The 27,713-nt window shown below is 39.9% G+C and overlaps 1 long non-coding RNA gene across 1 annotated transcript; it reads left to right on the top strand.

Annotated features, from left to right (window-relative positions):
- The first annotated feature begins 13,543 nt into the window (after nt 1–13,543).
- Nucleotides 13,544–20,605, top strand: LOC137503006 (uncharacterized). The gene is made up of 3 exons (XR_011018982.1): nt 13,544–13,854; nt 13,946–14,043; nt 20,080–20,605. It is a non-coding gene; the product is annotated as an uncharacterized lncRNA (long non-coding RNA).
- The last annotated feature ends 7,108 nt before the right edge of the window (nt 20,606–27,713 follow it).

Here is a 27,713-nt window from a genome sequence, read left to right as displayed (position 1 = left end):
GAATGAAAAAAAACTTTATTTTCCACTGCTCACCGTGTGTTAAAATTTACCCACTGACCAAGAGTAAAAAGGCCTACATTTAGTGGGAAAACCACCACGTTGGCAACACTGTGTGTGTACAACAGGCTTAAGACAGTTCAATGTTGAATAAAAAACATACTAAACTTCGGATAACTTAGGGATTAGAAGAAAATAAGGACTGGCCGAAGAAAGTCGGTCAAAAAAATGAAAGACGTGCTTTGTATAAGCTGTGTATTGTCAAGGTGTGAGCTTCCGTAATAAATTGCAAGTCTGGTCCACTGTTCTCATTACAGAAGCTTTAGAGAATCCTTTTTCTTCTTCTCGTAATGAATGTTCTGTAATACGGATGAAATTAGTAATAATGTTGTGTCAGGCCCTACAATAGCAAGAGGGGGAGCTGTTACCATCCGAACAAAAGATGTGCTGACGAATGTGAACTGTTGTCAAGAGAATTCGAGTGCGAGCGAAAGAGAAATACTAGTACACCCTTCTCTTCCCTCCGCTAATTGGGGAGGCTGAGAGGAAAAGAGAATAGAAAGAGCCAACCAACCACATTTATTGGAAATTGTTTCACTACTTTCTTCCCCTTCTACCCCCACTAACGCACTCAGTCACTACGTCACTCTAGTAAGACAGCCAATAAGAGAGTGGTAGTGATTTCTGGTTAAAATAAAACAACTGGATCACCAGCCACTTTTAATATAAAATGCATGACACATAAAAATCTACGTGAATTCATCACACATCTTAAGGGGGAGGCTGTCACCTTGCAGGTAACCAGAGTTGCCAACCGTACGAGCTGGATCATACATGTACGATAATTCGATGCTTTGTACTATCGTGTGATCCAACCCGGGGATCGTATGTGTATTGTACGATCCTACGTCGTACCGTAAATTTTGTTTTGTTTTCCCTTAAAATGCGTAGATTTTTGTTCCTTCTATTATTCGTGCAAGTTAGTTGAAAGAGAGGAGAGGCTTTTTGAATAATGAGATTCCCCAAGGGATGGTGGTGGTGATTATTGTTTTAAGAGGAAGTACAACTAGGCAACCATCCTCTATATAACACTAATCAGAGGGAAACATGGAAGGGATCCGACACTTCGAAAAATGAATATATCGGTCAAAGAATGACAAGGGCCACGAAGGGCGTGAAAATGAAAGACTCCCTAGCCCTCACAAACCTAATAGCGTCGGGGTGGGAAAAGAACAAGAGAGGTCGGATAGAATAGATGAAAGTGAGGAGCCTGGCACAAGTAAGTGGAAGCAATGCCAGGACTCAGCTAAGGGCCCCGTGGTCACCAACCCACGCTCCAAAGTTCAGAAGCCCTGGGGTCCCTTTGAGTCGCCTCTTACGACAGGCAGGGGATACCGTGGGTGTTATTCTACCGCCCCCTTCCCCAAGGGAGTTGACCAAGAATGGGGTCTTTCCTTTCTGAGTTACTTCACGGTCTCGCGCCTATAACATAATCACTGGACCATAGCATTCGCCTTCAGCAGATTGGCGAAGACTTGAGGAATTTACCCTTTGACAACGTCAATGATGATATTAAAGCCTGCTCCGATGTAGATTAATTCTGGACTAAGTTACAGAGGTGAACAACACGTTTGATGAATGAGTTTCCCGCACTTCCAGAATTTGCACTCTGTTTTGTCATTCACTACCTCGAAAGCCGATTGTGAAACAATATTCAGCAAAATTGATCTCAAAGTTAAAAAACAGGAATAGGCAAATTACTTCTAGAGTGAATGGATGCTTTGCTGACCAGTCAGTGGTACGTGTAAAGATTTCAAACCGTCGGAGAACATGCTCAGAAGGACGACTAAAGCAGAGCAAACAAGCTCCAAGTATTTCAGAATCTTCTGCTGTGAATGTGCCTAGACGTTCCTTAGAAGATGATCATGATGACAAGTTCCAGCTATCTCTTGACTTCTTTACAAATTACCCAATTCTCGAGTAATCTAAACAAACAAAAATGTATTCCCGTATCCTTAATACTGTATCTCATATATTAGCACCAAGACTTATATTTATTTTCCATCCTAACCTGTTTAAATGTGCAGTTGCGGCAGTGGGACACCTAGCTATGGTGTTATACTGTCGGTTGAGCCCTGCACGGTTATCCGCGACGTTAGTGTCTTGGCGGCTGCAAACTGTATGGCAGTGGGACACCTAGCTATGGTGTTATACTGTCGGTTGAGCCCTGCACGGTTATCCGCGACGTGAGTGTCTTGGCGGCTGCAAACTGTATGGCAGTGGGACACCTAGCTATGGTGTTATACTGTCGGTTGAGCCCTGCACGGTTATCCGCGACGTTAGTGTCTTGGCGGCTGCAAACTGTATGGCAGTGCGGATAATTTTTCTGATAATTTCTCAATAATGAAATTTATTGATTTTCACTCAGGTATACTTTTATTTTTGCTTGTGGTTAGGCGACCCTTGACAGTTGTATGAGAGAATCGTGATATATAAAGGGCCTTGAGACCATAAAGCCGTAAATCTGACCTAAGCCTAACTCGTTCCTGCCCGAAGTTAATGGAAGAAAGGAACAGAGGTCAATTCGTCGGTAGCTGTCGTAAGAGAAAACCCCCTCATAACCCTGTGACTGTAGGGGTTTTGATGGTGGCATCTGGCCTATGGTATTATATTAACAGATCTATATAAAATAAACAATGTAGTTAAATTACTACAATATCCGCGGATATCCCTTCGCGAATAACCATTCGCAAATGCGGATGAATGAAGTGCGAGTGCGGATAATATTGTGAATGTCCGCAGGCCTCTAGTTATAGGTAATCCGCGAAACGTACAGTTTTACGTGCGGCCCGAACAAGAGATAGTCGACTTTTCGGAAATTTCATATTATTAACCCTGAAACGAACCAGTCAGCTTCCTCAGAAGCAAGCAAGCTGCTGCATACGTGAGCTATTGCGTCTAAAAAAAGAAAAGAAAAAAAGCAATCCACTCTTGAAAAAATACGATCTTTTGTTGGGAGGGTTATGGTATGATCCTGACCATTTCAGAGGTTGGCAATGCTGCAGTGCAGGTAAGCCCCCCCTCTCAGGATAAGAGATGAGCTATGATGGAGTTAAGTAAGAGTTTGGTGATATTTCTTCGCTAATGGAGTTTTGGGTGAGGCGATAATGCAAGGAGATGGGCAAATTGGGATGTTTTTAATGGCGAACGACCTCCGAAGAGGCCTGATGCAGGTTTTTCGATTTGACGCCTTCTAGGCGACCTGCAAGTCTGTGAAGATGGGTCATACCTACGATGAATTCTTATCTCGAAGACGTCACACACGCTCAGTCCCTGAGCCATTAGGAATTAACCTACGTAGGTTAAAATCCCAGACCCGGCCTGAACCCCCGTGGACTAAAGACCAGCCATGGGTTTCCTCTCCGACTTCTCTTGGTCAACTCTTCCTTTCCGACCCTACCGGAGTCTTTCTATTTATTCAACGGAGGCATTTGAAAATGAATTAAAAATAAAGCAAAAATTGTATTAAGCCGAAAAGGTCACAAACGCATCAAAAGGGAAAGTAAGTTCCCTGAGTTACAAAACACACAAAATGTATACACCCTTGATTAATCCACTCTCACAACACAACACATACAAAGCGAATGATGAGATCAACGACAGTCGCGTCATCGTCTAGTATGATTTCGAGTGCCTCTTGCAGGCCAAGGTTCCTTAGACCAGGGCACAATCTGTGAGGATGCGGGCCACGGTGAAGTCGCCACCACAAGAACACACTGGGCGGGTCTTAACTCTTTAGGAGATTTTCCTGTTTAGAATTCGTTTTACGTAGCACCGACACAGCTAGGTCTTATGGCGACCATGGAATAGAAAAGACCAAGGAGTGGGAAGGACGTGGCCGTGGCCTTAATTAAGGTACATCCACAGCATTTGCTTGGTGTGACAATGGGGAAACCACCGAAAATCATCATCAGGACTGCCGACACTTCTGAGGTAAAGTGTGCGTAGATCGTTTATAACCTATCCTCACCTACAGAATACTATGGCTTCTCTCCGCAAAGGCAGGAAAGAGGACCGCCACACGGTTTTGTCTTAATTTCTCTCAGCTTGTTGGAAGTTCGGATAGCTAACACGCTAATATGGTTCGTTGTTGCTTTGCAGCTTCATCCGCAAGTTCATTTCCCGCTTCAGAGACACGCGAAAGTGTTTATGATGCCAATATCACACAACCTGGCTAGAAGGTCATGAATCTATTGTATCAGTGGATATTGTGGGAAACAGGAATCCATAGACTGCGGAGAACTTAACGAGTCAGTACACACGAGAAAGGGGTTTGTTTCTTCGAAGTGCTTGCCTAGTTGTACTTCTTCAAAACTATAATCACGTCCTCCACCCGTGATATAGTGAAAGACAGAAAAGGAATGAATTGAACGTACTTTCTATTTTTGTACACCTAATCTGACACAAAAACTAGTGACGAAAACATTTCAAGTTTACAGATGAAATTATCAATCAAATCAATCATCAATGATCTGCTTTCAGGGCGGTCGTCCAGGTGGCAGATTCCCTATCAGTTATTTACCTAGCTTTTTTCTTAAAGATTTTCAACGAACTTGGAAATGAATCAAACATTTCCCTTGATAATTCATTCCAATCCCTAACTCTTCGACCTATAAATGAGTATTTGCCCCAATCTGTCCTCTTGAATTCCAACTTTATCTTCATATTATCATCTTTCCTGCTTTTAAAACCACCACTCAAGCTTATTCTTCTACTCATGTCATTCCACGCCAACTCATCACTGACAGCTAGAAACATACCACATAGTCGAGCACCTTGTCTCCTTACTTCCAAGTCTTCCCAGCCCAAAGTATGCAGCATTTAAGTAATACTACTCCTTTGTCGGAAATCTCCCAGAACAAATCGCGCTGCTTTCCTTTTAACAGTTTTCTACTTCTCGCATCACGTAGTCCTGGTGAGGGTCCCAAACTCTGGAACCGAACGGTTTTACGCCCTCTCCTTCATATCCTTACTACAACCTCTTATACACTCTCATAACCATGCGAAGAGATCTGTAACCTTTCTTAATTACTTCGTCCATAATTATATCTTTCTATAAATACATTTTCATTTCGCCAGAGCAGCTAAATGCCCTCCACTACACGACACAGCTTGAGGAACTATCATAAGATATTGTTATTACATGAAAATTAGTCCATGATGGGAAGCTGATGACAAGTAATTTCTTTGCTTGTCAATAGTCCAATAAACTCATTGATTTCCTTCTGATAAAGTTTACAGAAAAGTAATCACAACATAGTTAGTCTTGGTAATTGGATATTGATAGAAGTGTCAAATCACTTACATGGAAGATTGAACATCTTAAAACAATAAACTCGCAGAGAAATGAAGCCTACAAGAATGGGGAGGAAGGATTAAAACGGAACAAATTTAAGTAAAGAAAGGATGTGGAACAACATGAACGTGGTATGAAATGACTTCCTCTAATATAGGCATTAAATACGAGCGTGGGTTGTCAATAAGAGACAGGTCGACACAAGGTAACGACATCTGGTCCAGAAAAGACTGAGCTATACAGTAATTCACTGGTACTATCATTACACTGTAGGCTTTAAACTTTATTACAGTACTAGCTGATGTACCCGTGCTTCGCTACGGGATTCTCAGAAAGACTGACTTTGTGGTTTTCCTAACCTAAAATCAACGTAATTTACAGCCTAGACAATAGCGACTTATTTCCTGACTTTGCATACCGATTTTCATCAAGATAGGACTACTAATAACAACAATATTTGAGAATTAAATGTTAGGCCTTCCCCTAAACTACCATTTTCTCAGCGTGAATACAATTATTGATAGCCTAGATTGTAGCAACTTATTCCCCAACTTTGCATACCCATTTTCTTTAAAATACGACCACTAATAACAAATAGTTGAGAATTCAATTTTAGGCCTTCCCCTAAACTACCATTTCACTCAGCGTGAGTAAAATTATGTATAGCCTAGATTGTAGAGGCTCATCCCCCGACTTCGGATACCGATTTTCATTAGACCACTAATAACAAATAGTTGAGAATTCAATTTTAGGCCTTCCCCTAAACTACCATTTCACTCAGCATGAGTAAAATGATTTTTAGCCTAGATTGTAGAGGTTCATCCCCCGACTTCAGATACCGATTTTCATTAGACCACTAATAACATAAATAGTTGAGAATTCAATTTTAGGCCTTCCCCTAAACTACCATTTCACTCAGCATGAGTAAAATGATTTTTAGCCTAGATTGTAGAGGCTCATCCCCCGACTTCACACACCGATTTTCATTAAATTCTCTTCAACCGTTTTCTCGTGATGCGTATACATACATACATACATACATACATACATACATACAGACAGACAGACAGACAGACAGACAGACAGAAGACAGACAGACATTACGGAAAAGTAAAAAAGTGCATTTTCTTGTTACTATGGACATGACCGATACAGAAATACCATTATTTTCAAATTCTGAGCAATGTACAGACAAAACTCTTATTTTATATATATAGATTTTGCTGTTTCATTTTCTGCATAAAGTGTTAAACTTTTAACTTTTTTTTTTCAATAATGCCGAAATCTCCAATAATCAACTCATGAAATTTCTGACAAGTATGAACAAAATTAAGTGAGATTTTAATTTCTGACTATCAGGATTGCCCAACGTCTATCACTCAATTTGTTTCTGAGAATTTTAAAAAACCTGTTTCAACAATGTGCATTCGAACATAAGTGTACAATGGAACCTCCATATCTCGAATCACCTGGAGAACTAAACTTATTTCTAATTATCGAAATTTCGAGATGCCGTTTTCGAGCATGTATAGCACATAATTGAATCATATATCTACGGGCTTATACTGAACACATTATTTTTAACAGTACTTGAAAATATACAAACTCTATTTTACGGCATCACTTTAATTATAACACTTGTGGTAAGTTTTTAGAAGTCAGGATACAGTACATAGAGTAGTGAAGAAAAAAACCTCCGTTAACACCCTTGGAAAATATCCGTTAGTCTCTTCTGGTTGTTACGGTTAACCTTTCCTCCTTTCACGTGGAAACCTCTCGTCAAAACTACGCAGCCGAGATTTGTAAATGGAGCTCATCATCCGTGATTTCGGGGGTTGGTTCGTACGTGACCGCTTATTAATTCACTCCCGAAAAACAACGATGCTTCGCCGATTTTCCGATCATCAGAAGTTTTAGTTTTTCGGTTCCTGTCATATTAGCTCCCAGCATGTAACCCTTTCTTTACTTGTTAACTGTTCCTCACAAACCACAAATGCCGTATTGCACAGTTAATGCTGCACAAAATTCGAGTTAGAGGGTTGTTTTTTTTTTTGTTTTTTTTTGTTTGTTTGTTTGTTTTTTTTTTTGTTTTTTTTTCCTTCAAGGGAGGAAATGTTTGCTTCGAGAAATTCACCGAACAGAATTTCAAGTAATACAGAAATAAATCCACGTGAAGAATAGGACAAACGACCGGGAAATTGGATTTACTTCGAGATACAGAAAAATTGGAGTAATGGAGGTTCGACCGTATTTGGAACAGCATCTAAATTAACTTCAGAGAAATACACCCGTTTTAAGTTTACATCAAAACTCCAATCATTATCAGTATCAGAACAGCATCACGCAATTCACTGTTATGGGAAGAAAATTCTTCATCAAAGCTATCCAAATTAAAAGCTTGTCAAATTATAGAGAATTTCAAACCAATAATCATTTCTTCAAAACCAAAAAATGTAACATCTTTCAAATGTAAATAAAGCCTCTACTTTCTTAAAAATATTAACATCACAGAAGTCAAACTTTGTCCAGACAAGCTACTGCAGCAATGTAAACGCTCTTTAGGATCACTTCATCTTTCCAACAAATTAACTTAGACCTCAATATTGTAACTATTTGTTTTCAAGCTCAGGTATTGCTTCATTAAAAGCTACCATAAATAGATAATTTTAACCATGGCAGAACTGAGTGGTTTAAATATGGAAAAGAAGGACGGGACGTGATGATGATATGACGCTCCTTATTTAAAGGGGCCTAACATCTAGGTCTTCGGTCCCTAATGGTACGAAATGAGACGAAATGTAATGATAATTTAAAAGTCCAAAACTCATCCACTGACCCGAATTCAAAACGTGATGATTAAGAATGAATGGATGAATATGAATGTAAAATAATCAGCAGATCCAACTCACGATACTGAAAGTTAAAAATAATTACGAAATCAATTCACTGACTAGAATTCAAAAAGACGACGATGAACAATCAGTGGACCCGACCCGCAATGCCCCACCTTCCCACAAACTATCTTAAAACAATAGTATTACTGACTAAGGGACTGATTTCAAACCACAATACTGAATCGATCGATGATACTTGTAGTCTAAAGTGGTCCGAAATCCAGGTCAAAAGCCCACCATACCGGTACTTACCGCTATTGTATTTCTCATGTTGCGGTACTAATCAAAAGTAGCGTAGACTCACGGTGTTCCACACATTATGGCTCTACTCACAAGTACTGTACGTCGCACAGGTAAAGCAGACCTATGGTGTTTCTCACATAATGGCGCCACTCATAGGCAAGGCCAACGCATTGTGTTTCTCACCTAGCTGTACTAATCACAGGCAACGTAAGCCGGTCGTGTAATCACACGTACTGTAAACCCACAGTGAACACACTCTCTGCTGCTACTAATCACAAACCTATTGCGTACCTCACATAGTGGTACTACACGCACGTAAAGGCGACCCACAGTGTTCCCCGCATGATGGCACTAATCACAAGTAGTCTCATGGTTCTAATTGTCATCTCTTGGTCGCCCCTTTTAGTCGAATCTTACAACAGGCAGGGTGTATGCTCCGTTTGCGTCCCCCACCCACAGGTTTACGGCCGCAAGAGTTCGCATTAACAACCAAGATATTACATTGGTCTCATTATATAGCCCACCACGAACAAAAATTCAACTTCAAGAATGGTATCGGCTTACGCAGCAGACAGAGCCGTCTTTCCTCTTTTGTGGTGATTATAACGCACATAGCACAACATGGGGTTGCGAGACAAATGATACATATGGCGAGGCTGTCTTACAAATAGTAGATGAGTTCAATTTATGTGTGTTAAACGATGGATCGGCTACCCTGTTACCAGTACCGTGCCAACGTCCCTCCGCTGTCGACCTAACCATTTGTTCTTCTAATATCTCATCTGATTTTCATTGGAAATTCTTGCCAATGGGTTCTAATCACTATGCTATCATTTCGCCGGATTAGCATTTCGTCCTTCACTGGTCAAACCCACTATTAAATGGAACGTTCAAAACGCTGACTGGGTCAAATACAGAACGGTAATAAACGCAAATATACACTCTGTGTTACATAAAAAAACCACGCTTGAAAAATACAACGCCTTCGTACACACCATTAATTTAGCTGGCGCCATTTCAATTCCTGAACGAAAACAAACCAACATCTCAAAAAGATTCTCTACTCCATGGTGGAATTCCGAATGCAGTCGACAGATAGCGAAGAGAAATCAGGCCCTCAGCAAGTTAAAACGAGCAACTACAATGGAAAATTTCCTCAATTACAAAAATATAGATGCAGCAGTCAAACGCTTTCTGAAAAGGGTAAATAAGGAAGAATAGCTGGAGATCTTATTGTGAAAACCTGACCAAGGATACACCCCTATCGGAAATATGTGCGTCCAATGGGAATGTCCCCTACTAGATCGCATCCGTGACACCATCCGAGGCGTGGCTGCAGCCAACGAGAACATGCCTGAATGGGCATATCCTGCGAGCAGCACTTCACACTACCGTAGGCAATGCACTTCGCCTGCACACTGATGGCCGAAGACGAAGAGGGTCACTTAAACAATGATGGTGAAATCGTCAACGAGCATACAGAAAAGCCGACTGATGAGCCAAGTCTCGTACCGTGATTGAAACAGCGAACCCTGCGCAAATCCAAAAGAGAAAAGGGCAAGCTTTCTTTCCACTAACATGAAATTACTTTACCTAATAATAATCCAAATTACAGAAAGATTAATAGTCAAAAAAAAAAAAGGATGTAGGCTACAGTAAATGTATCGATGCTTTCAAAAAAATGTTATTTCAATTCTTCTCTTCCTGATTTTTTTTTTTTTGCTAGTTGCTTTACGTCGCACCGACACAGATAGGTCTTATGGCGACGATGGGACAGGAAAGGCCTAGAAGTTGGAAGGAAACGGCCGTGGCCTTAATTAAGGTACAGCCCCAGCATTTGCCTGGTGTGAAAATGGGAAACCACGGAAAACCATCTTCAGGGCTGCCGACCGTGGGGCTCGAACCCACGATCTCCCGGATGCAAGCTCACAGCCGCGCGCCTCTACGCGCACGACCAACTCGCCCGGTCTCTTCCTGATTTAGGCGATGTCGAAGAATCAATAAAACACAAGTTCTATCAAGATGAAAACTGGGTACATCTGAACATACCATCAGCCGTAGGAGAATTTCTCTTTTCGAATTAAGCAAACTAACATAATAGGTTAAAATAAAGGATTAATGTATGTTGAAAAGACACTGTTCAATAAATCGAACCGAACGAGTGGCTGTCAGCTTGCATTCGGGAGATAGTGGGTTTGAATACCACTGCCGGCAGCCCTGGAGATGGTTTTCCATGGTTTCTTATTTTTACACTAAGCAAATAAGGCCACGGTCGCTTCTTCCCCACTCCTTGTCCTTTACTATTACATCGTCGAAATAAGACCTACTGCGTCGGTGTGACGTAAAGCAAATTGCAAATTAACAAATAAAATCAATAAGGAAAAGAAACCTAGTTTCCGGAGTCATTTATGTAATTTTTTATTAGTACATTTCTATAGCATATTCTTTCTTAACTTCTTTTCTCTAATTCACCCCTCCGTCCCTATTTTAAAATTCTTAAGTAAATTACATCCTAAAATGCGATCACTATACGATATCCACGTTTTCACCTACTTATTCAATATATACAAAGAGAAGATATCTACGCTACGAAATGTATGTTCTCCATGAAATTAGAAAGAGAAAGATTCTGAGCAAGGAATGGGAACCACTGAAAACAGAAAACCCAAATTACACGTAACAGTGAAGGTCCCTGAAAATCCACAAGCTGTTTCCAGTCATTCGACCGGATCGGGAATGGAATGAAGCCCCCATCCAGCGGCGGGGATAGGAACTGTACCGGCTGCCGAAGCGTGTCGCACTCCTCTGGAGCAATGATTAATGACTGACAGATGCAATGAAATGACATTGGAGACAGCTGCAGAAATTAAATATGACAGGGAAAACCGGAGTACACAGAGAAAAGCCTGTCCCGCCTCCGCTTTGTCCAGCACAAATCTCACATGGAGTGACCGGGATTTGAAACACGGAACCCAGCGGTGAGAGGCCAGCGCGCTGCCGCCTGAGCCACGGAGGCTCCTAGTGATCACTACAGACCTAAAATGAAGACAGAGGAAATAATATGTTAAATAGGACCAGAAAGAGTTAGGCTCATCGGCTGTATACATATAATGAAATGGTCATCAGAAGACTCTTAAGAAATGAGGGTAACATAATAGAGGATAGAACGACTATCACAAACCTAATACAAAATTTCAAGTGCTTCCAAGAGAAAGAAAAGACGAAAAGTGATAATTATCCGGATGGAAGGAAGGAAGGAGCAAAAGGAAAGCGAAATTATGAAAGACTTTGGAAAGTAATAAACAATAGGAGAAAATTAAACCACTGGTTATTAAATCTTGTCCATAAATGACTACAATAGAAATAATAAAATAAGTGAATTAATAATAAGAATAATAAGAATAATCATGCCTCCATACTTTGAGCAATTGAGCCTAGTGGGCATGATCGTTAAAGCGCATTACTACTTGAGCCTGACAAAAGAAAGTAGAAGCAATGCCAGATTCGGGTAGGGAACGCGTGATCGCTCCTCGGTCCCCTGTAAGACAGTCAGGGGATACCGTGGGTGTATTCTACCACCCCCAACCACGGCGGGAAGTGATTACAGAACCAACACCATTACGTACCCAGTCAAAAAACGAGGAAAAAGAAAACTACTCCAAATAAGGAAGAGTCACAATACCAGGGTGTATGTTTTGAGAGAAGGCCATCTTACTTCAATTAATGTAGGAAGTACAGTGTGTATTCACTCGGAGATTGAGATAACAGACCTGGTCTGAAACCACAGTGCCAACAGAAGAACAGACGGTAAAGGGCGGGGTGGAAGATCGAACTTTTGGCAGGGGATATAACGTTAATTCCTTTCGGCCACACGAAGCATTATTGCGTTATCGTTCGTAACGGTAATTAAAGATTTATTTAGTTACCGTTCTCCAACCTGGTTACTACTGGATTTTCCCCTCCGCCTGTCTGTCTTTGTTCCGTTTTTTTTTTTTAATTCCTCTTTCAACGAAGACTTTTTTGTGTAGCGTGGAGAAACAAAGTACGAACGGAATTAAGTTAAATAAATCACAGATGTGAAAGGGTAGAAAACAGCGATCGACTGATTTAGAAAACAGGATTTTTTTGTGCTACAGCGCGAGATGGCTGTGCGGTTAGGACGTGCAGCTGTGAGCTTGCATTGGGGAGACAGTGGATTCGAACCCCCCATTGTCGGCAGCCCTAAGATAAGTTTTCCGTGGTTTCCCATTTTTACACCAGGCAAATGCTGGGGCTGTACCTAATTCATGCCACGGCCGCTTCCTTCCCATTCCTAGCCCTTCCCTAGCCTATCATCGCCAAAGGACGTATCTGTGTCGGTGCGACGTATAGCCACTAGCAAAAAAAAAAAAAAAAACACCACCACCACTATTACTAGAGGAAAAGCGGGAAAGAAGGATAAGAAGAAGGCAAGATGAGCTCAGACTGATGGCCACACCTGAAATGAAAAAAAAAAAATGCCTGTCATTGTTAACAAGGCCGAACCCGCCTTTAAGCGTACGAGTGTAGGTTGAAAGTGTTTTATTCGAAACAATACAGTGGGGTACGGAAGAGCACGACAACTAGCCAAGAGAGTTCGAATAGGAAAGACGAGTGCTAGGAGCCTAGCACAAGTGGACGTAATGTAAGACTCAGCTAGGCGTCTCGTAGTCAACAACCCATACTGCCAAGCTGAGAGCCCCTATGGTCTCCTTACACTCGCTTCTTACGACAGGCTCGGATTCGTAAACACAGGTGGAGTAATCACATAAACGGGGTTGTAAATAAAGGGTACAGATCTCTTCAGATGGTGTTGAGGACAGTATATTTAGGAGTTGTATGAAGGATGCAAGGGGGATGGTATATAATATCTGGTAAGGCCCCAACTAGAGTATGTTTCTAGAGTATGGGACTTGAGTCTAGGGAATGTCGAAGGAGCAGCCATCATCGGCTTTGCTCGTGACTGCTCGAGAAACCTCGGCGTTTAGTACCGCCTACCTAGCTATTGCGCGCCACGTGTGGGGCAAGGAGAAGAAGAAGCTCTGTTTTGTTTGTTGTTGGTTGCAGCTTTTCGCGAAGCCAGTATTGCTTTTAAATCGTGCTGCTGTGTTCAGACTGTGTTAATAAACTTCTGCAGTATTTGGAGGTCCACTTCATGAAACAGTGAATTAGTTACGTGCATTAAGTGGTTTATTGCGCATTGTAGTGAACTTTTTGTGCTTGCACAATGGACAATTTCGTATGTAGTGAGTGTAATCAATTTGTTACTCCAGTAAGAAAAATGTGTTATAGGCCCTCCGTCAGTAGAATAAACTCTTTCTTCTGCTTTCCTCGAGGCAAACCAGTGTAAGTAAATTCCAATATTGTGAAATATTAGTGGCGGTGCAGAGATTGCACTCATAGGTTTGACTTTAATTTGGCTTTTTTTATGTTTTAGGTGTGATCAATGGAAGGGACCTACCTACATACATACAAGATATGTTGAGATCACTTCCAATCCACAGATTTTAGGAATCCTCGGCACTTTAGTCAGGGGTAAGTCATGAATCAATCACTCAGTCTCTTAATCTGCATTTAGGGCAGTCGGCCAGGTGGAACATTCCCTATTGGTTTTTTTCCCTAGCCTTTTCTTAAATGATTGCAAAGAAATTGGAAATTTCTTGAACATCTCCCTTGGTAAGTTATTCCAATCACTAACTCCCCTTCCTATAAATGAATATTTGCCCCAATTTGTCCTCTTGAATTCCAGCTTTATCTTCATATTGTGATCTTTCCTACTTTTAAAGACACCAGTCAAACTTATTCGTCTACTAATGTCATGCCATGCCATCTCTCCACTGACAGCTCGGAACATAACTGAGATTCAGTATGGACCCAACATGATTTTTATCACTTGTAACATACCACTTAGTCGAGCAGCTCGTCTCCTTTCTCCGAAATTTTCCCAGCCCAAACTTTGCATTATTTTTGTAACGCTACTCTTTTGTTGGAAATCACCCAGAACAAATCGAGCTGCTTTTCTTTGGACTTTTTCCGGTTCTTGAGAATCAAGTTATCCTGGTGAGGGTCCCATACGCTGGATCCATACTCTAGTTTAGGTCTTACCAGAGACTTATATGCCCTCTCCTTTACATCCTTACTACAACCCCTAAATACCCTCATAACCATGTGCAGAGATCTGTACCCTTTAGTTACAATCATATTTATGTGTTTATCTCAATGAAGATCTTTCCTTATATTAACACCTAGATACTTACAATGATCCCCAAAAGGATCTTTCACCCTATCAATGCAGTAATTAAAGCTGAGAGGACTTTTCCTATTTGTGAAACTGACAGCCTGACTTTTAACCCCGTTTATCATCGTACCATTGCCTACTGTCCATCTTACAACATTATCGAGGTCATTTTGCAGTTGCTCACAATCTTGTAACTTATTGATTACTCTGTACAGAATAACATCATCAGCAAACAGCCTTATCTTTGATTCCACTTCTTTACACATATCATTTATATATATAAGAAAATATAAAGGTCCAATAATACTGCCCTGAGGAATTCCCCTCTTGATTTTTACAGGGTCAGAAAAAGCTTTGCCTACTCTAATTCTCTGAGTTCTATTTTCTAGAAATATAGCCACCCATTCTTGTTTTCTTCATGGGGCCTCTAAATATTAGTTCCTAATTAGTGTCGACCTCTAAGATCTTTTGCTACCATGTTTTTCCTTCATTCCCACCTAGATATACCTGCTCCCTTCACAAAGCAGCAGGTTGTTCTTATTGGGTCTTCTTGGATTTGTCCTCTCACTTCACCTGGTAGTCCTAGAGTAGAGAGTCTGATTCTACCCAACGCCTCACATTCGAAAAGTATGTGTTCAGCTGATTCCTCTGCTTCATTGTATTTCCTACATATGTTGTCTCTTATTACTCCAATTCTATGTAGGTTTTTTTTTTCAGATGGCAGTATCCTGTCAACAGGTCTACTACCCATCTTATATTTCCTCTGTTGAGTTTCAACAACTCTTCAGTATGCTTCTTGTTTAATCCTTTTTCAGTTCCTTTGCAAGCCTGCATCCTGGAGTAATTTTCCAGTTCTCCATTTGTCTCTTTTGTACCCATTTTCCTGTGTAGTGTCGGGCTTGTCCATAGGAAATCCCGCATACAGGTTCCGGGCCTACAAAATGTGTTTCTGCCACTTTCCTAGCCAGTTTATCTGCCTTTTCATTTTCTTCTATACATTTATGCCTGGTACTCATGTTATTTTGACAATGTTGTACTTTGAGAGCTTCAGAAGAAATGAGTGGCAATACCAGACAATTCTGGATATTATCCGGACTGCCTCTAGTGCCTTAATGGCCGCTTGGCTGTCCGTTAAAATGAAAATGTTCTTATTCCTATAGTTCATTTTCAGATGTTCTTCAAGACATGTGATTTATATGGGTTGATTTCAGAATCTTCTGGAGCCTTGCTGTTTCATTGTGTGCTTCCACTTTCTCACAGAACGGTCTCCAAGATTTTCTTTTTGCTTTCCATATCTCTGTTCCAGCCAGCTTTTAGTTTCTGGATTTACACAGATCAGTACCACTGCTCCACTTTCCAGCCTCGGAGATTCGAGGAAGCCTGAAAGGCATCCATCTGACAGCGGTTTCATTCACAATTAAGTATTTATTTTCCACCTAGTCGATACAATGATTGCTTAAGGCAATTTTTAATGGTCAAAAGTGGTACATGTTTCGTATATTATCAACATCTTCAGCCACATAACACTGTTTAGATGAAAAATGTATAAAATTGACAAAGTAATGCTTTAGAGGAAGTGTCCTTAAAATTAACATAAGATTGACAAGATTAAAACAAACAAATAACTCAAGAGAAAATATATAAATTATTTCTACAATAGAAAGCAGTCGTCAAGGAAACACTTGTACAATATTCCATAGAGAAATTGTCCTAATAAATATTCTTTTCTTAATAATTCATGAAAAAAGATCAATTTATAAATTAAAAATTATACAATTTATAAGTAATTATCGAAATGAAGAAATCCTGATATCACAGTGCGGCTCTTATTATTAATGTAGATGAAGATATAACTAATTCCTAGTTGTCAAATCTTATTAAGCCTGCTTTCCTTTGGAATAGTAACTCCTGTCATTCTTTCACAGTTTTGCGCCGGGTGTAATATTGATGATGCGTTCTTCCTTGCTCTTGCACCTGAGGAGGTGGAGGAGCGGGGGATATAGGTGTGTCAAGAACTTCCTTGCTGTCACCTATAGCTTCAACTGAGGAGGAATAAGTTGTAGGGCTATCTGTAGGAGGAGAAATTCCAATTCTTTTTTCGTGATCCTTCTCAAGCATTTTCAAATATACTAGAATTTGATAATATAATGGATTCTTATATTCTACAGCCTCATTAAGGTTATCATTTTTCTTTACAAGTTGGTCTAGATGAATGTACAGGTCTTCATATGTGTTCATTAAGCTGCCCTTTTTTAACTTTTTTATGATGGTCAGGTCTTGTTCTATGTTGGTAAATTTATGACCTGTGGCAAGAGCAAGGAAGAACGCATCATCAATATTACACCCGGCGCAAAACTGTGAAAGAATGACAGGAGTTACTATTCCAAAGGAAAGCAGGCTTAATAAGATTTGACAACTAGGAATTAGTTATATCTTCATCTACATTAATAATAAGAGCCGCACTGTGATATCAGGATTTCTTCATTTCGATAATTACTTATAAATTGTATAATTTTTAATTTATAAATTGATCTTTTTTCATGAATCATTAAGAAAAGAATATTTATTAGGACAATTTCTCTATGGAATATTGTACAAGTGTTTCCTTGACGACTGCTTTCTATTGTAGAAATAATTTATATATTTTCTCTTGAGTTATTTGTTTGTTTTAATCTTGTCAATCTTATGTTAATTTTAAGGACACTTCCTCTAAATCATTACTTTGTCAATTTTATACATTTTTCATCTAAACAGTGTTATGTGGCTGAAGATGTTGATAATATACGAAACATGTACCACTTTTGACCATTAAAAATTGCCTTAAGCAATCATTGTATCGACTAGGTGGAAAATAAATACTTAATTGTGAATATATTGAAGTGCGATACGGACCATGAAGCTGATTTTATGTAAAGCGGTTTCATTTGCGCTATCAGAGCAAATGTAAGTTTCTTCACGTCATCCTCCTTCAGTTTCCCATCTGGAGAGGTTTAAGGTATTATTGCTACCTTGATTGAAGTTAGTCTTTCCGAAAAGGACATGACCGTCTCTTCTTTCTGGTTTTTGGCGGGCGGTTTTGTAGCCGAACTTGATGGCATACTATCCCCTGGCCTCAGCCTTTTGGGCATTGTCGGAGGGATAGCCTCTCGCCGATCCCTGTTCCTTGGCTTCTTCTCCGTCCAAGTTCCAGTCGCTATTTTGGCCTCCTTCCTCGCTCCCTTCCTTTCCTTGTAATATGCACTGTTGCGAGGTGGTCTGTCGATATGAAATCTGTTGATTTTCGAGGCAGAAATCTTCAGTTCTGTTTCTATGGACGTTCTGCTTTGCTTGTAGTAGCAGTCTGCTCTACTGGAGCTTCTGTTACCATTTCTTGTTTTGAATCAGCGACAGCCTGTCCAATTGGGACTTCTGTCTCCATTTCTTCATCTTGGGCTTGCTTCTGGATATGCTCTATTGGAGCTTCCATGGCTTCCCTTGATATCGAAATTTTTGAAATTGGCTCTTTTTAAGCAAACATATTTCAATCAATCATAGGTTTTTTGGCCCTTCTAGGGTCCTGAGCGTCGTTCTTACCATCCGTGGTGAGCCATACAGCCATACATTGTCCTCCCACAACTTAGGCTCTCCGTAGCAGAGACCACGCCCCTCAGTCGTCCATCCAGCGGTCCGCCCCTGGCCCGAACCTAGCCAGGTTTGTTCCCCCTTCAGTAGGCCTACTCACGTGGTTTCCACTTGGCATTATCATGACTGAGTTCGGGCCAGGCTACGTAGAGCAAAGTGATGTGTTGGTTCCAGCGCCCCGCAGTGAGCCTTCACCTCAGTCACCAGCCCCACTTCACCTGAACCACCGTATCACCCATTCAGTCACTCTTTTTTTCTAGTCCAATTGCACTCATTTTTTCCAGTAGTCTCCCATGATCTACCCTATCAAATGCTTTACATAGGTCAATCGCAATAAAGTCCATTTGACCTCCTGAATCCAGGATATCTGCTATATCTTGTTGGAATCCTACAAGTTGAGCTTCAGTAGAATAACATTTCCTAAACTCAAACTGCCTTCTATGAAACCAGTTATTAATTTTGCAAACATGTCTAATATATTCAGAAAGAATGCTTTCCCAAAGCGTACATGCAATGCATGTCAAACTGACTGGCCTGTAATTTTATGCTTTATGAAGTTAAATAGTTCTTGTGTATAAAACTAACTTCCCTTTATTGCTTGAAATAGAGAAAATGAATATTACATACATACATAGCTACAGGCAGTTAAGCCCTTCAGCGTTCAGTCTGCAAGCCTCTGTGAGTTAAATAATAATAATAATAATAACTTAGTATTTTATTGCAGTCAATGGTCATAAGATTAAATTACAGTTCATAAATCCTTTAAGTTACACTAGAAAAACATGAGCATAATTTGAACATGAATATTTTGCACATTACAGCATAGTATCTTGCAATTTATTATTATTATTATTATTATTATTATTATTATTATTATTATTATTATTATTATTATTATTATTATTATAATATAATAAAGGCACCAAACAACATTTCACTACTCACAACGGGGAGTAAATATTAGTTGCAGCAGAAACATGTCAGCAATTATTTTCTCTGAGGACAGATAAGTGTGCGATACCTATGACAAGCTCCACCGCATGGAGCACAGATACACTGAGGACTTGGCCCGTGGTAATTGAACGCTGAAAACTGCCTTCACTCTGTCATTCCGACAATATTTTGCTTTTCACTACCTTTAGAGAGGGTTGTTCCTAGGCATTTCCTTCCTGCTTTTACTGCTGCGTCACTGTATGCCACCCATTCTTTCTCTATTGTATGCCTGTATCCTGGACTCCGTTACTTCCATAGGTCCGAGGCTTACTTGAAATGTTCCAAGGTAGGTCGATTCTGTGAAGCAGGATGCTACCTTACTTATAGTCCTAGTGACGACCTCTCCCCTGACGGGTCCTAGCCACCTGAGCACAAAGCAGGCCATGACTTGGAATATGTTAGGGTATCTCGAGTCTGAGGACCATGTTATAGGCAACTCAGCCGTTGCCTGTGGTTCTCGAACTAGGCGGTGACTGCAGTAACCCACACCATGGACCACAAGAAATAATAATATAATAATAATACATCTTGGGCTGTTACACAACTACTATGAAATTGATTGGTATTTCATAACAGTTCATCATATTCTTGTAATTTATATGCTGTATTATTATAGCCTACCAGTTTTGCATTTCATAGTACTATAACATGGGCTTATTCAAAAAGCAATGTGTATAATTAATATGAATATTAACTTTGTTTCAATAAACTTTTTTTAGGCTAAAACCCAATTCTGTGCCAACACAGAATCTTCCCAGCAGCAGCATGAAGGGCGCTTTGGGATCAAGAAAAAGAGGGAGTCCACACAAGAGGGAGAGAGAAGTAGAAGAAGAAGAAAAAATGGAACATCTCCACCAGTACTGCTCAGGTGCAGCCAACAATTGTACTGAAGTAGGGCCTATAACACATTTTTCTTAGTGGAGTAACAAATTTGCAGCAATTGCCTGTAGGCCAGTAGGCCTTGACAAGGAAGAAGAAGTTTTCTTATGGGACTTTTTTTGTGGAAAATAATCGTCACTGTGTTTCACACTTTATCCCCCTTGAAGTAGAAGGTGGTGTGCTGATCATCGCTTTTGTGCTATGGGCATGTATAGTTGGGATTATTGGTTGGAGCTGTTTCTCAATTATATCTACATGTTTTGGTGATTCTATTGTTGCGAGAATGCTTTCAAATTTTTCTCGAAGCTTGGCCTTGTGCTCTTCTATGTCCTCACTTAGCCTTCTTTACATGGGATTATGCAATTCCTTCAGAATAATGTCCTTTTCTTCGTTTGAAGGTGCTTCCTGAATGACTATAAATTTGTATCTGATTCTAAATAGTGTTCATTAGCACCACCAATATATTTAGCCGCTAGGTGTATATGTTTGCACATATTAAATTTAATGGAAGAGTCGTGGCATGTACAAACGTATGAATGAATGCAGGTATTGCACTCTGTACACTTCAGGTCACAGCCGCAATTCATTTCACCCGTTCTTCTGACCTCGTACAGTTCACTTTTCTTCGTGGATGGAACAGTCCATACATCCTCACTGCAAATAATTTCTCCTGGTTGTAACGATAATGAATTGGCATGCCTTAGTCTTATTTGTGAGAGTTTATTTGTGTTTGCCTTTATTCATGTAAATAAGGCGGTCATAAAGTTTATCTCTCACAAATCGCATGAGGATATGGATTGCGATGTCCAGTCTCTTAGGCTTCTTACCCTCCATGTATATGTGTTTAATTACTCCATGCATGCGCTCTAGATGCATGTTAGTGTTGAGGCCGGCATTGAGACGTTTACAATAAGCCCAGCTACTTGCAGAGTGTTCATAATTGGCCTCGAAATAAATACCAAAATCTCTTGTGTCAGGGTCACTTTTTAATTTATTTATTTCTTGATAGAGCATTCTCGAAAAAGCAGCCTCGTCTCTTTCCTCCAACAATACTCTGAGCTCCTTGTACACCTCCACCTGTTTCTCTCGGCCTTTAACTTTAGAAAGGTTTTTCCTCCAAGCACGGTCAACATGCCACGAACAGAACAGGCGGAATTTGGCAGGCATCATTACGCATAGCCAGGCACTGTAAAATGTTTCTGCCATGTCTGACATGAACACTTTTGGCTGTAGTGTCACTTGCAGAGCCTCTTTAATAACTCTGTAAAACACTTCCATCACAAATGCATCCGTCCTATTTGATAGCATGAACGCGCATGGAAATCCTTGGAACTTGCCATCTACGACTAGGAGGGTAGTTAGTTCAAATTCGTACTTATTTAAACCATGTGTGCTGTCAATACAAGTGAACTTGTCGCCGTATCGTAGTAACGTTTCTTGCTGCGCCTCATGCATTATAATTAGAACGAAGTCCTCTGGTTTTAATTGAGGGTACAGCATAGAAGACATGTCTTGACCCTTGTAAAAGCGTACTATTCCTCCACGTTCGTCCATTTCACGAATCCATGCTTCGACACTCGTACAATCATTCTCATGCCGCACAGCTTCAGATTTTAAATTGTACTCTTGCTCAATGTTAAATAGATCTTTTCTGGTCAGAAAATGAATGCGTTCAATGTCAGTTTCACCAATAGAATCTCTAACCTCATCAAGGATTCTATCGAAAGGAATTTTCATCGCAATCTTCCTCGCTAAGTCATTTCTTTCCGACAGCGATAATCTCATGCGACCTAACTCTTCTTGGTGGCCTACATGAGTTGCACAAAATGAAACATGCACTTCTCCAGACTGAAAAGTAACATCAATATTTGCTGCACAATGACCACTTATCTTGTTGCTTCCAAGTACTTTCTGGTGACGCTCATGATTACCCCTTGAGTTAAAGGTCCCATCCCTGTGGCACCTGTATTTCATTTTAGAGGAACCATCTTTACATTCGTACTTGGAGCGACATACAACAAATTCACACACTTGCTAATTTTCTTTTTCACGTTTCCACTTAAGGAAATCCTCTTCATTCGCAAATTTTAAACTTTCCTTTGCGATACGAATCTCATGAAAATTAATAAAATGTGCCACCATATCGGATTTTGTAGCACATTCTTCTACACAAAGCGGACATTTTACTTGAGGTTGTTCACACTTCGCAGTCTTATGTTGTGAATTTTTATGTCGTTCTAAATTGTATTTTGTGTGAGAGGTAAAACTACACAAATCGCACGAAAATTTAGGATTTTTGTTAGTGTGCTTTGTTCTTACGTGATGATTTAAAGTTTTCCTATAATTGAAAAATTTATTACACTCACTACATACGAAATTGTCCATTGTGCAAGCATAAAAAGTTCACTGCAATGTGCAATAAAGCAGTTAATTCACATAACTAATTCACTCTTTCATGAAGTGGACCCCCAAAACACTGCAGAAGTCTATTAAAGCCGATTATGGCTGCTCCTAGACACAAGTCCGGTATGTTTATTTTGATGATGAGGATGATGCTTGTTGTTTAAAGAGGCGTCACATCGAAAGTCATTGGCCCTGTTTATATTGTGTATTTTAAGGAGTGCTCTTGCAGTTGGTATTTTGGGGTTCATGTTAATCAATTGCAGTGTCTGCTGTTCATTTAACAAGAACTGAGGATTTTTGAGTATTTATTTGAGATTCTTTTGGATGGTATTAGTGCGGTCTTTCTTGACAATATTGAATTTATCATCTCTGAAAAAATGCTGTCTTCAGTTTTACCCACAATTACTGTACAGTAGTATTGCCTTTATGTAAGTTGTCCTTGATTTTTTGTTTTAGGTGGTTAAATTGTTTGTTAGCTACTGATTAGTTATAAATTTCCTGTTTTTTGTGAAAATGAAGAAATTTATGTTTATATATTATTTGATGAAAAATTTAAAATAAAATATATAAAACAAAAAATATTCTTCTTCTCCTCTTACTGCTTTTCCCATATATGTGGATTCGGGGGTGTGACATGTCTCGCTTCATGGCGCCAACTCTGTGGAGGGATGTAATCACCAGCCCTCAGATTTTAGGGAAAGACGTATTTTGTTCTTGAAGAAATGACTAAAAATGAAGTTGTATATACACGTTTCATGTATTTATTTAGAAACTGTACTACTATTGTGCTTAAAAATGTCTGAATTGACGTTAAAACCTATATAATTCTTACTTTTATCCCTAAATCGGTTAAAAATGCCTTTCAGTATATTTCGAGAAAATAAAATATTTGCTGGCTTATGTTCAGTCTTTACGAAAATTTTAAAATCGGGAAGCTATAAACCACTCTCTCCGAAATGCCTTAAGAACCTCCTGCAGTGAACACTCCCGTAGTTTGTCACAAGGCAGAAGATGACACAGTATCCGTTGACTTCTGGGGAAAAGAACTGCATTTCATTCTGTGAGAATATTTTGGTGTTTCCGTTTGTTCAGTGTATGAATTATGCTGAAAGTGTCAGGTTACAACTCGACTTTAATTAAAAAGTGGTTACAGGAGTTGCTCCTGTGACGTTTGCAGCAAAGAGGTGAATAAAGTTGATTATTTCCCCGTAACGAGTTATTAACTGCAGTTAAGAATTGTTTAATTCTTGTGCGTTATTCTGTTTGCAGTAATAACCAGCAATTTTCATCCTGTTAGGGTGTTGTAGGAATTTAAAAAATCACACAAATAAGTAGTATAGTAGTAGGCTATATCAATTAACTTATTAACGGGCGAGTTGGCCATGCGGTTAGGAGCGCGCAGCTGTGAGCTCGCATCCGGGAGATAGTGGGTTTGAACCCCACTGTCAGCAGCCGTGAAGATGGTTTTCCGTAGTTTCCCATTTTCACATCAGTCAATCGGCAGCTCCGCCAACTCGGCACTTTGAACGAACCAGCTCAAAGGTGGTGTTAATGCACACATAATGAAGCTGAGGAGAGTGTGATGTCCTTATATACCTACGCGGGGTATTAATACTCTTTAAATTATGCAAGAAAGCTTTCTAGGAGTGACCTTTTAACTCTGCCCAATTTCCCCTACCTTATAGTACAACTGAAATCCGTCTGCGAGCAAGGCTAACGTTAGCGCAGCCCGTCGTCAGCGGTGCCCGCAGTAGCGAGCCCGGCCCCCGTCGCCAACGGTGCCAATTTAATATATATATAAAACAATTGTTGAGGAATGTAAAAATAGGTTTGTACCTTTAAAGGTAGTAAGGAATGGTAAAGATCCACTATATTATCCGCTGGCTGGCTCGACTGCTGGTACGGATCTCCCAAACATACGCTCTCCAGATAGTCGCATGCAGTGTTGTGTTTTGTTATAGTTGGAGACCTTTGTCTATCCTGATTGTTTTTAAATATTTGATTCTCAACAAACAAGTTCATCTATTTCTTCGGTTGAGTGGTTTATTTTGTGTGTGCTTCCATGTACAGTATACTCATTTCAAGACTCATGCCGCCTATTAGACGCGGGCGAAGCAACTTTGGTCGAAGAACTCCACATACTACAAGCCAAGCTAATTTTCAGTTTAATCGAACTGCACAACAACGTGAAGAGTGAAATGAAACTGAAAGGATTGGGATATTACAAACCCGTGCAGCGCGTCGTTCAGCTAATAATCTTGCAACTTTGAATCGAGCTGCTTTCAGTTACGATGTTTCGATTGACTACAGTGCCTACCAGTGCGTTGCTATTGTATCTATGAACTCAGTGTGCCAATATTGTAAGGCAATGAAATACAAAAATGAAGCCGCTGGATTGTGTTGCGCAAATGGCAAAATGAAATTAGTGCCATTGATTCCACCACCAGATCCATTGTACTCATTAGTTTCAGGAACAAGAACAGATTCCATATATTTCCTTACAAATATCCAAAAAATATAGACCTGCTGAACAGTTCACATCTATGTTAGTCTATCAGGGTAATTTCTAGGTAGTGATATGCTGTGACCTATTTCAGCATTTCCTTATTCACAATCAAGATATTCATATTGCAGGTAATGAAAATACATTTTTCCAGTAGTTTGTTATTAACTTTTGGTAGCAGTAGAAAATTAACTCATTCGATGTTGATAACGTAATCATTTGCATTATTCTGATTTTTGCGTGCAGTACAGACTGAATTCGAGTTCCTTCCATTGTAATTTATTTTTGACAGAACAACATTTGTCGGGTCAGCTAGTTAAAAATAAATGTGTAAGAAAGGAAGATATAAAAATTAGGACTATTAAGCAGTACCATATGGCTGATAAAACAGGCATGAGGGAGTTTTTAATAAGTAACTATGATTGGTGGGAAACGGTAAATAAAAATGTAAACAGACTCTGGGATGGGTTTAAAGCAATTGTTGAGGAATGTGAAAAATAGGTTTGTACCTTTAAAAGTGGTAAGGAATGGTAAAGATCCACTATATTACGGTATAACAAAGAAGTAAAGAGACTAGGAAGGAGATGCAAGTTGGAAAGAGATTGAGTTAGAAATGGCTCTGGAAGTAAGGAGAAATTGAAGGAACTTACTAGGAAATTGAATCTAGCAAAGAAGTCAGCATAATTGACAGCCATACAATTTTAGTGAAGAATGGAAGAGTATGTATAGGTACTTTAAGGCAGAAACAGGTTCCAGGAATCATTAATGAACAAGGAGAGTGTGTATGCGAGGATCTTCAAAAGGCAGAAGTATTCTGTCAGCCGTATGTAAAGATTGTTGGTTCCAAGGATAATGTGCAGACAGAGGAGGTAAGTGATACTAAAGAAGTGTTAAAATTTACCTAGGACAAGAATGACATTTACAGTAAGATACAAAAGTTGAAAACTAGAAAAGCAGCTAGAATTCATAAGGTTTCAGGGGATATGCTAAAGACAATGGGTTGGATATAGTACCATGTCTGAAGTACTTATTTGATTATTGTTTGCATTTAGGAGCTATACCAAATGAATGGAGAGTCGCTATAGTAGCCCCTGTGTATAAAGGAAAGGGTGATAGACATAAAGCTAAAAATTACAGTCCATTCAGTTTGACATGCATTGCATGTAAACGTTGGGAAAGCAATGTTTCTAATTATAAAAGACATGTTTGAAAAATTAATAACTGGTTTGATAGAAGGCAGTTTGGGTTTAGGAAAGGTTGTTCCACTGAAGCTCAGCTTGTAGGATTCCAGCAAAATATAGCAGATATCCGGGATTCAGGAGGCCAGTTGGACTGTATCACGATTGACCTATGGTGGGCATTTGATAGGGTGGATCATGGGAGACTACTGGCAAAAATGAGTGCAATTGGACTTGAGAAAAGAGTGACAGAATGGGTGGCTCTGTTTCTAGAAAATAGGACTCAGAGAATTACAGTAGACGGAGCTTTATCTGTCTCTGTAATAATTAAGAGGGGAATTCCTCAAGGCAGTATTATTAGACTTTTACGGTTTCTTATATGATATGTGTAAAGAAGTGGAATCAAAGATGAGGCTTTTTGCAGGTGATGTTATTCTGTACAGAGTAATAAATAAGTTACAAGATTGTGGGCAACTGCAAAATGACCTCGATAATGTTGTGAGATGGACAGTAGGCAATGGTATGATGATAAACGGGGTTAAAAGCCAGGTTGTGACTTTCAAAAATAGGAAAAGTCCTCATTTTCAATTACTGGGTTGTTGGGATGAAAGTTCCCATTGGGGATCATTGTAAATACCTAGGTCTTAAATTAAGGAAAGATCTTCATTAGGGTAATCACATAAATATGATTGTAACTAAAGGGTACCCATCTCTCCACTTGGTTATGAAGGTATTTAGGGGTTGTTGTAAGGATGTAAAAGGAGAGGGCATATAAGTCTCTGTTTTTTTTAATTTCGTGTTTGCTATTTCTAGCCGAGTGCAGCCCATGAAAGGCAGACCCTCCGATGTGCGTGGGCGGCATCTGCCATGTGTAGGTGACTGCGTGTTGTTATGGCGGAGGATAGTGTTATGTGTGATTTGCAGGGATGTTGGGGACAGCACAAACACCCAGTCCCTGGGCCATTGAAATTAACCAGTGAATGTTAAAATCCCCAGCCCGGCCGGGAATCGAACCCAGGGCCCTCTGAACCGAAGGCCATTACGCTGACCATTCAGCCTACGAAGTCTCTGTTAAGGCTGCAACTAGAGTATGGTTCCAGTGTATGGGACTCTCGACAGGATTACTTGATTCAAGAACTGGCAAGAATCCAAAGAAAAACAGCTCGATCTGTTCTGGGCAATTTCCAACAAAAGAGTAGCGTTGCAAGAATGTTGCAAAATTTGAGCTGGGAAGACTTGGGAGAAAGGAGACGGACGAGCTGCTCGACTAAATGGTATGTCCCGAGCTGTCAGGGGAGAGATGGCGTGGGAGGACATCAATAGACGAATAAGTTTGAGTGGTGTCTTGTCTTTAAAAGTAGGGAAGATCACAATATGAAGATAAAGTTGG

This window comes from Anabrus simplex, chromosome 14 (genome assembly GCF_040414725.1).
Source record: "Anabrus simplex isolate iqAnaSimp1 chromosome 14, ASM4041472v1, whole genome shotgun sequence".
Lineage (NCBI taxonomy): Eukaryota > Metazoa > Arthropoda > Insecta > Orthoptera > Tettigoniidae > Anabrus > Anabrus simplex.
The sequence above is the reverse complement of the archived record's forward strand: the minus strand, read 5'-3'. Positions and strand labels throughout refer to the sequence as shown.